Consider the following 11,770-nt stretch of genomic DNA (forward strand, 5'->3'; position numbering starts at 1 on the left):
TATTATTAATGAAATAAACAAAAAGTATTTATAGTTTACAGCCAAAAATAAAAGATAACGCAAAAATATAGCCTAAAGATATCAAAGATATCATCTAGAAAGTTTTCTAGTATTATTAAAACTCTCAAAAATAGGAAAATAACATCAAAATATCAATATCCCGAACACACACACAACACGCCAAAGTGTGTGTAAATTCCCAAAAAATCCAGCTCGCTCGAGCGAAGGTGAATTCTCGCTCGAGCGAGGAAGCTCTCTGCCTCGCACTCGCCTCTGCTCTTGCTCATGCGGATGTGGGGGCTTGCTCGAGCGAGAAACTCTCTGCCCAAAAACTTTCAATGCGCTCGCTCGAGTGAGACGTGGCTTCGCTCGAGCGAGACCTCTTCTGTCTCAATGCTATTTTCTTCACTCTTTTTGACTTCCAACACTTCAAGAACACATAGACAACTTCCAAATTGATCTTCAAGTGCTCCAACGCCATCTTGATAATTTAACATCAACATTTGAAGTGCCTTCTTGAATTTATTAGCTCGACTCCTCGTAATCGGTCCACATGGCAACTCGAATGGATCTCGAACTCCCCTTGACACTCGATCCACATGTGAGCTATCCATGATCGCATAATTTATTTTCTTTTAGAAAAATCAGAAGCCTTTGTTGTTTTTAAAAATTTTAAAGTTCATGATGAGAAAGAATCATATTTTGTTATCAAATGTATGCAAACCTATCGAGGAGGCGAATTCATATCACATGAATTTACAAAATTCTGTTATGACAATGGCATTCAAAGACAACTGATCGCTGCTTGTACACCCCAACAGAATGGAGTAGCTGAGCGCAAAAATAGAACCATTATGAATATGGTACGCAACATGCTTTCTGCAAAGAAAATTCCAAAAACCTTATGGCCTGAAATAGCCAATTAGACCATACATGTCCTGAATTGAAGTTCGACACTTGATGTTAGATCGGACTCCAGAAGAATCATGGAGCAGAACCAAGCCCTCAGTTGAGTATTTTCATGTTTTTGGTTGCATTTCTCATGTTCATGTTTCTGATTCAAAAATAAGTAAATTAGATGATAAGAGCATGAGTTGTATATTGTTGGGGGTTAGTGAGGAGTCAAAGGCTTATCGACTTTACAATCCAAATTCAAAGAAAATTATAGTAAGAAGGGATGTTGTGTTTAAAGAAGATAAGGCTTGGGCTTGGGATTGGGATCAGAAGTACGAAAATGCAAGTGTGTGTGACTTGGAATGGGGAGATCAAGAAAATGATGTAGCTTAATTTGATGAAGGTAAAGAGACAGGTGAACCTGAAGTTAATACAGATGTAGTGAATTCCTCCTCGAATGTCCAACTGAAGATGATGTTCCTGGTACAAATGAAGGGAGAAATAGGGTTCCACCATCTTGGATGAAGAATTATGATACTGGAGAAGGGATTTCCAAAGACGAACATGAAGCTTATCTTGTGATGTCTGCAGCTGATGATCATGTGATGTTTGACAAAGCTGTTAAAAGTGAAAAGTGGAGGAGAGCAATCGATGCGGAGATGGAAGCAATACAAAAAAAAAATAATACATGGGAGTTGACAACATTGCCATAGGGAGCAAAAAATATAGGAGTAAAGTGGGTGTATAAGACAAAGTTTAATGAGATTGGAGAGGTGGATAAATACAAGGCTCTTTTTGTAGTGAAGGGGTATTCACATCAGTATGGAGTAGATTACACTGATGTATTTGCACCGGTTGCGCGTATGGAAACAATTAGGCTGGTTGTGGCATTCGCAGCTCAACGAGGATGGACTATCTACCAACTGGATGTGAAATCTGCATTTAAATGAGGGAAAAGTGTATAAACTGAAAAAGGCACTTTATGGGCTTAAACAAGCTCCACGTGCTTGGTATAGCCGAATAGATGCTTATTTCAACAAGGAAGGTTTTGAGAAATGCGATTATGAACATACCTTGTTCATTAAAAGGCAGGAAGGGAAGTGTTGTAAAACGGTGATCAGATCAATCAGAATTGATACCCGGTGCAGCGGAAGTTTTAAAACATTTTATATGGAACAATTCCATATCATGGGTATCAAAACTTTACGATTAAATTGTGCGTGTAAAAATTAAATAACAATTAAATTTTTACCTCGAATCTCGAAACGAGATTATGGACACCAACAGATTACTCTGCTCTTGTTGTATATCCCAGGAACTGATGGACGAACAATTCTTCAATCAGGTCCACGAACAGAAATTTAATCCCTCTGATAGATTGCACTAGAAAATCTATCAGAAGTTTCTACGAAGAGAATTAACGAATTTGATCCGTTAAACCAGACTGAAAGAGTGGGTGCCCGGTGAGCCAACTTGTGGCTAAGGGATTTGATGATTTTTTGTATAAACAATCTTTTGTTTAATATAATTTACACTTTTATTAATGGCAATGACTTTATCTTTCTTCATATTGTTATATTGTGATACTATTGTTGTTTTGATAAAGACCTTGAATATACTATAGTGTATGTAAGATGTGGTAGTACATGGGGATGTCTATCATGAAACACATCTTATAGTCACTGTATATTCTAAATGGTTCCTAGTCGATTGAGCCGTCCGATAATAAGGATAAGGATCGCTCGAGTTTGAGACTAGCATTTGCGATGCAGAGTACCACGTTTCATTGGTAAGGAACATAGAGATGTTCGAAGCATGCAAATAGATATTCATACGATGAATGATCGAACTACCCTATCCGGAATTTCCAAGTGGTTATCACTTATCGAGTGGATAAAGTCCGCGGTTTTGGTTGTACACCATTAGTCCTTACTACTTGAAACATCATTGAGACTCTATATACTAGTACTGTGCTTTGACTCGTTTACCGACTCTATTGGGGTCATCAGGTGTCGGGATTGGGTACAGTTACGACACATATAGGAGTCGATGCTTTGTTGTCAAGGATTCACCACATACTTGCGAGTGTGGATATCCTATGCAATCTGAGGAGATATTAGTGTGACGAATCTCTGGCCAGAGTACATGATGTGTTTTAAGAAATGGTTTCTTAGTAACACATGCGATGTCACTATTTGATCTTCAAGATGCGTTGCATAGTTATCGAATCTAGAACGACTCTCGATTTACCAATGGTTGTTGATTCGATCGGGAAATATGGATGAAGGGACCGTACTGTATGCTAACCAAAATCTATTGGTTCTTGCAGGCACTATCAGTGATACCTAGGGAATCATGGGGCGATGTTGCTAAGCGCTCTTACCCTGATTCGATGGGCAAGTCGGAAATTGTTGTTCCGAGTCACAAGGAGTTGTGAGCCCACGGCTAGCTGTATCCCTGAACCATTGAGGGTCACACAGAGTAATGGATTTTTAATCCCCGTTGAGATAGTTAAATTTAAAGAGTTAAATTTAATGAACAAAGAAGTGGGACTTCTTATTTAAGAGTAGAGGAGTAAGATTTCCTAAAATGACATAGGGATGGGCATTTTTGGAAATCACTGAATTCGGATTCAGAAAAATTTATCTTGACTTTAAAAGGTGCAGAAATGGTTTCTGTGAACATTGGTAAAATCGGTTTATCAATCAGAGTCACGATGAATTTTATATTAATTTCTGAACATGCGGGCTTTGCTTGTCAGGCTTGAACTTATGACTAATGGGCCCTAAGCTGTTAGCAGCCCACATTATAAATAAGTTATTGCAGTACAGAAATTATACAACAGAGGTCACAAAATATTTTCGAAAACCCTAGTTGTGTTTTCTATAGTGGCCGCCCCCCTCCCCTCTACTCGAGAAAATCCTGCCTGTGAATTTTGAATTTGCAGTCTGGTTTAACGGATCAAATTCGTTAATTCTCTTCGTAGAAACGTCTGATAGATTTTCTAGTGCAATCTATCAAAGGGATTAAATATCCGTTCGTGGACCTGATTGAAGAACAGTTCGTCCATCAGTTCCAGGGATATAAAACAAGAGCAGAGTAATCTGTTAGTGTCAATAATCTCGAATCGAGATTGGAGGTAAAAATTTATAATTGTTATTTAATTTTTACATACACAATTTAATCGTAAAGTTTTGATACCCATTATGGAATCGTTTCATATAAAATTTTTAAACTTCCGCTGCACCGGGTATCAATTCTGATTGATCTGATCGCAGTTCTCCAACAGTGGTATCAGAGACAGGTTGCTCAGATCAAGCGATTAAATTAATCGATTGTATAAAAAATTTTTAAGCCTCGGTTTTTGAAACAAAATAAATTTTTTTTAATTAAAAATTTTTCGGGCAAAAACACGGGCAGCGATTGGATCGCTGCCCGGGGGGCAGCGAGACACGCTACCCAGGGCAGCGATCATCGCTGCCCTAGGGGTAGCTGGGCTGCCTGGCCCGAGCCCTTTTGGGGCGCGGGCAGCCCGGGAGCGTCCCGGACGGCCCGCGAAAATTAATTTTTAATTTTAAAATTAAAATTTTAATATGTTAAAATTCTATTTTTGGTCCGATCGAAAATTGTTTTTGATTGGTCCACGAGGCGTCGGATCGAATTGTTCGAGTCCGAAAATTATAAAATTGATTTTTGGATAAATTTGAATTTTTGGAAAATTTATAGACTTTATCCGTTAAATCAGATTTTATGAAATTAATTATTTTTGGTACAATTGATGATAAGATATGATCTTATGGAAATATTGAGTAAAATATGATTTTATGTATAAAATTGGATTTTATATGTAAAATATGATTTTATTTGATAAAAAGATAAAATATGATTTTGTATGTAAAATAAGATTTTATATATGGAATATGATTTTATCCTTTTAATTTAAATTGCCATTGCATGTTATCCAATAAATTAATTTTGAATTAAATATTATTGGATAAGGATGATCGATTGCCATGACCAATTTTGTAGGTGTATGTTAGGAATTTATATTTGTTTTTATTGTTGTTGGATTTATTAATGGGTCTGGTTTATGGCCCAATATGAATTGTCATATGTAATAAAAGTGGGCCTGGTTTATGGCCCGTTCCTACCCCTTGAAATGTATCCCCTACTTTTCATGGTTATTTATTGTAAATACATTATACTTAGTGGGAGATGAAGATTTGAAGACGGAGGTGGGCCCAGCAGACAATAAAGACTGAAGAAATGTAAATTGGAAGCTCAAAGTAATAGGATTGCATTGCATACCTGCATATTACCTAGGATTGGACTTAGACTCGTGATTGGCAACCACGGGTCGATTAGAAATGGAATCGATCATCCTATATAATATATGATATTATTGTTGTATGCATGTTTTAGACTAAATTGTGTGAATCCGACAAGCATACAAATTTTAAAATGATGAGACAAATTTTCAAAATTAAAATCCCTCATTTAAAATATGATTTAAAATTGATATCAAGATAAATAAAGGAAATTTAAAATTGTTTAAATGTTCCTACCTTCCATCAACGATCAATGTATGAGATGCTACCCGCGGATACGGTCCGGCTCATATTATTGGGGGGCCCGTTCGTCGGAAAGCTGTACATTGGATCGACACATGTTGTAAGTTGGGTGGAACTCCCATGGGATCGGCTCATATTATTGGGGGATCCACATGGCGACCGTCCATCACAACTTAATATTGATGGGTCATCTTGACATGTCACAATAAACGGCGTCATATTATTGGGCCCTTATTGGACATGAGGTAAAAACGTGGAGGTTGCTTTGGAAGCAATTGGGCTCTACCATTTGAAAATTATGGTTTGCTGATATTATTTGGGACCATAGTTTGTCAATTGGACTTCATGTTCCCACTAAGAAAAATAGTTTCCCGTTTTCACTAGAGGGTAGTGAAATCGTTAAAATAGTGGGAGTGAGATTCATAAAATAAATTTCGCCTATTTTATGTCTTAGTAAATTAACTAAACAATCACTGATATTTGTCTGTTTCTTTTCAGTATTTCATAAAGATGAATTCACGTAATCCACTTTTCTCTATCCTCGAACAAAATAAACTGACTGGCGCAAACTATACGGAATGGTTCCGTAAGTTGAAGATTGTCTTGACCTCGGAGAAGATGCTCTACGTGTTAGAAAAATCTCCTCCGAAGGAAGCACCAGCTGACATAAGTCCGGAAGAGTTGGCCAAACTTGATACATGGTGGGACCATGATATCAAGGCCAAATGCTATATGCAAGCCTCGATTTCTGATGAACTCCAGAGGCGATTTGAGGACACCGTGAATGCTGCTGACATTCACGTACAACTCAAGGAACTTTTTGGGGCTCAATCGAGAGCTGAAAGGTTCGCTACTGTAAAAGAGCTAATGACGTGTCGCATGCGTGAAGGGACTTCGGTCCGTGATCATGGGGTACGAGTGATTTGGCTCATACAGAAGTTGGTAACGCTTGATTTGGTGTTGGAGCATGAACTCAACGTGGACTTATTACTTCTATCTCTTCCTTCTTCGTTTGACGGATTTGTGGTGAATTTCAATATGAACAAGATAGAGGCCTCCCTTGAAGAGATGGTCAATATGCTTGTGACATATGAATCCACTTTAAAGAAGGATAAACCGGCTTTCTTGGTGGGCTCCTCTTCTTCTGCTAAGAAAGGGCCAAGTATAAAGGGTAAGAAACGTTCTGCCCCACCCAAGAAAACCAAACCCGAGAAGAAGTACAAGACAAAGGCTTCAAACATGGAAAAGTCCAAGGATGTTTGCCATTACTGCAAGAAGCCCGGTCATTGGAAACGTAACTGCAAGGAATATCTAGAGCAGTTGCGAACTGCGAAGGGTATGTTCTATATTGAAATAAATGTTTCACTTAACACTACTTCTTGGGTATTGGATACCGGATGTGGATCTCACATTTGCAATGATTTGCAGGTGATGACAAGAAGTCGCAAGCTTAGAATGGCTAAGACCCAGCTGAGGCTCGGAAATGGTTCCAGAGTTGAAGCTAAAGCTGTGGGAGATGTTTATTTAATTTTGCAGAACGATTTTAAGTTACTTTTGAGAGATGTTTTATTTGTTCCAGATTTGATTAAAAACATTATTTCTGTTTCTATGCTTGATAGAGATGGTTATTCTTGAAATTTTGTGAATGAGATTTGCAATATTTACAAGAATGAATGTTTGATTGGAAATGGACAACTTGAAAACAATCTATATAACTTAAAATTAAAAGACGTTCCAATAAATTATGTTGATAAACCGATAACAACAAACAAAAGGAAAATCTATAGTCAAAACCCGGCAAACTTTTGGCATGCTAGGCTAGGTAATATTTCCTCAAGGAGGATGAACAAGCTAGTGGGAGAGGGCATGTTTGATATGTCTGATATTAACTCTCTATCTACTTGTGAGTCCTGCCTGAAAGGAAAAATGACTAAATCTCCTTTTAAGGGGAAACCTGAGCGTAGTCAAAATCTGTTGGATTTGATCCATACAGATGTTTGTGGTACATTTAGAATTGGTACTCAATTTGGCCACACCTACTTCATTACCTTTACTGATGATTATTCAAGGTATGGGTATTTATATTTAATGAAATATAAGTCTGAAGCATTTGAAAAGTTCAACGAAATTCAAGGCTGAACTAGAAAACAAACTAGGTAAAAGTATTAAAGCACTTCGATCGGATCGAGGTGGAGAATACTTGAGTACCGAGTTTTTGGACTATCTGAAAGAGAATGGGATTCTCTCTCAGTGGACTCCTCCTATGACACCTCAGCTGAATGGTGTATCGGAGTGTCGTAATCGAACTTTGTTGGACATGGTTCGATCCATGATGAGTTTCACTGAGCTTCCACCTTCGTTTTGGGGCTATGCGCTTGAAACGGCGGTATTGTTGTTGAACAACGTCCACACTAAAGTAGTGGACAAAACACCATACGAGTTATGGAATGGAAAAGCTCCTAAGTATTCGTACTTGAGGATTTGGGGATGTCCTGCTTACGTGAAGCAGACAGTGGGAGATAAGTTGGATAGTCGATCCACCTTATGTTATTTTGTAGGGTATTCGAAGAATTCAATTGGATATTATTTCTATCATCCTGCTGAAACAAAGGTGTTTGTTTCAAGGAATGCCACCTTCTTGGAGAAGGAGTTCTTATTGGATATGAAAGGCGAGATGATGGAACTCGAAGAAATTCGAGAAGAACCCGAAATACAAAATAACGATCCTACACCTCAGGAACCATTGATAGACACGCCTATACCTAGAAGATCCGAGAGGACTTCTAGACCTCCTATTCGATATGGTCTTCTTCTTGAAGGGGATCAAGATGAACCCGACGTTGGATGTGATCCAAGAAACTTCAAGGAAGCAATTTCTGATGCGGATTCAAATTTATGGCTTGAAGCTATGCAGTCGGAAATAGATTCGATGCATACAAACCAATTTTGGTCTTTAGTAGATCCTCCCGATGGAATTGGTCCAATAGGGTGTAAATGGATCTACAAGAGAAAGCTTGGGCCTGATGGTAAGGTATTGACCTACAAGGCACGATTGGTGGCAAAAGGTTATACTCAAAGACAAGGAGTTGACTATGATGAAACCTTTTCACCAGTTGCAATGTTCAAGTCCATAAGAATCCTTACTGCCATAGCTGCTTGGTATGACTATGAGATATGGCAAATGGATGTGAAGACTGCATTTCTTAATGGAAACATTAAGGAAGAGATCTATATGACGCAGCCTGAGGGGTACACATCCATGGGAAGCGAGCATAAGGTATGCAAGCTTCAGAGATCGATCTATGGTCTCAAACAAGCATCAAGAAGTTGGAACCAGAAATTTGATGAAACAATAAAGGATTTTGGTTTCATCAAGAACCCGGAGGAACCGTGCATGTACAAGAAAGTAGTTAAGGATGCTGTGATATTCTTAGTACTTTATGTTGATGACATCCTACTCATTGGGAATGACGTAGGGATGTTGCAGTCAACAAAGATATGGTTATCAGGTAGATTCTCGATGAAGGATTTGGGTGAGGCATCCTATATTCTAGGGATACAGATCTATAGAGATAGATTTAAGAGAATGATAGGACTCACTCAAGCAACCTACATCGACACCATATTGAAACGGTTTTCAATTGATGGGTCCAAGAGAGGACATCTACCTATGTGTCATGAAGTTTCTCTATCCAAGTCTATGTGTCCCAAGACTGATGAAGAGATAGAGAAAATGACACATGTACCATATGCGTCAGCCATAGGTAGTATCATGTATGGGATGATATCTACCAGACCGGATGTAGCATTTGCTCTGAGTGTCACGAGCAGATATCAAGCTAATCCCGGTCAAATGCATTGGAAAGCCGTGAAGGACATTCTTAAGTACTTACGAAGGACTAAGAATATGTTCATGGTATATGGAGGAAGAGAACTAAAATGGAAGGCTATACCGACTCTAGCTTCCAAAGTGACGTGGATGACTCGAAGTCAACCTCTGGATTTTTGTTCATGCTCAATGGCGGTGCTGTCTATTGGAAGAGTTCCAAGCAGGACACCACAGCGGATTCCACCACTGAGGCAGAATACATTGCAGCATCAGCTGCTGCTAAAGAGGCCGTTTGGATGAGGAATTTCGTCCAAGAGTTGGGCGTTATTCCGGAAGTTGTTGGTCCAGTCCCGGTGTACTGTGACAACACGGGTGCCGTTGCTCAGGCAAAGGAACCAAGGTCTCATCAAAGATCCAAACACGTACTGAGGAAATACCACATCATCCGGGAGATCGTGGAAAGAGGAGACATCACTGTCAAAAGAGTGGCCTCTGCAGACAATATCGCTGATCCACTTACTAAGCCCTTGCCAGGACCATTATTTGACAAACATCGCAAAGCAATGGGTCTACGTAGTATGACTAGTTGGCTATAGGGCAAGTAGGAGATTGAAAGAGTGGGTGCCCGGTGAGCCAACTTGTGGCTAAGGGATTTGATGACTCTTTGTATAAACAATCTTTTGTTTAATATAATTTACACTTTTATTAATGGCAATGACTTTATCTTTCTTCATATTGTTATATTGTGATATAATATTGTTGTTTTGATAAAGACCTTGAATATACTATAGTGTATGTAAGATGTGGTAGTACATGGGGATGTCTATCATGAAACACATCTTATAGTCACTGTATATTCTAAATGGTTCCTAGTCGATTGAGCCGTCCGATAATAAGGATAAGGATCGCTCGAGTTTGAGACTAGAATTTGCGATGCAGAGTACCACGTTTCATTGGTAAGGAACATAGAGATGTTCGAAGCATGCAAATGGATATCCGAACTTTCCAAGTGGTTATCACTTATCGAGTGGATAAAGTCCGCGGTTTTGGTTGTACACCATTAGTCCTTACTACTTGAAACATCATTGAGACTCTATATGCTAGTACTGTGATTTTACTCGTTTACCGACTCTATTGGGCTCATCAGGTGTCGGGATTGGGTACAGTTATGACACATATAGGAGTCGATGCTTTGTTGTCAAGGATTCACCACATACTTGTGAGTGTGGATATCCTATGCAATCTGAGGAGATATTAGTTTGACGAATATCTGGCCAGAGTACATGATGTGTTTTAAGAAATGGTGTCTTAGTAACACATGCGATGTCACTATTTGATCTTCAAGATGCGTTGCATAGTTATCGAATCTAGAACGACTCTCGATTTACCAATGGTTGTTGATTCGATCGGGATATATGGATGAAGGGACTGTACTGTACGCTAACCAAAATCTATTGGTTCTTGCAGGCACTATCAGTGATACCTAGGGAATCATGGGGCGATGTTGCTAGGCGCTCTTACCATGATTCGATGGGCAAGTCGGAAATTGTTGTTTCGAGTCACAAGGAGTTGTGAGCCCACGGCTAGCTGTATCCCTGAACCATTGAGGGTCACACAGAGTAATGAATTTTTAATCCCCGTTGAGATAGTTAAATTTAAAAAGTTAAATTTAATGAACAAAGAAGTGGGACTTCTTATTTAAGAGTAGAGGAGTAAGATTTCCTAAAATGACATAAGGATGGGCATTTTTGGAAATCACTGAATTCAGATTCAGAAAAATTTATCTTGACTTTAAAAGGTGCAGAAATGGTTTCTGTGAACATTGGTAAAATCGGTTTATCAATCAGAGTCACGATGAATTTTATATTAATTTCTGAACATGCGAGCTTTGCTTGTCAGACTTGAACTTATGACTAATGGGCCCTAAGCTGTTAGCAGCCCACATTATAAGTAAGTTATTGCAGTACATAAATTATACAATAGAGGTCACAAAATATTTTCGAAAACCCTAGTTGTGTTTTCTATAGTGGCCGCCCCCCTCCCCTCTACTCGGGAAAAATCCTGCCTGTGAATTTTGAATTTGCAGTCTGGTTTAACGGATCAAATTCGTTAATTCTCTTCGTAGAAACTTCTAATAGATTTTCTAGTGCAATCTATCAGAGGGATTAAATATTCGTTCGTGGACCTGATTGAAAAATAGTTCGTCCATCAGTTCCAGGGATATACAACAAGAGCAGAGTAATCTGTTGGTGTCCATAATCTCGATTCGAGATTGGAGGTAAAAATTTATAATTGTTATTTAATTTTTACACACACAATTTAATCGTAAAGTTTTGATACCCATTATAAAATCGTTCCATATAAAATTTTTAAACTTCCGCTGCACCGGGTATCAATTCTGATTGATCTGATCGCAGTTCTCCAACACAGACTGCAAATTCAAAATTCACAGGCTGGAATTTTTTGACAGAGAGAG

The sequence above is a fragment of the Henckelia pumila genome, chromosome 4 (genome assembly GCF_033568475.1).
Source record: "Henckelia pumila isolate YLH828 chromosome 4, ASM3356847v2, whole genome shotgun sequence".
Lineage (NCBI taxonomy): Eukaryota > Viridiplantae > Streptophyta > Magnoliopsida > Lamiales > Gesneriaceae > Henckelia > Henckelia pumila.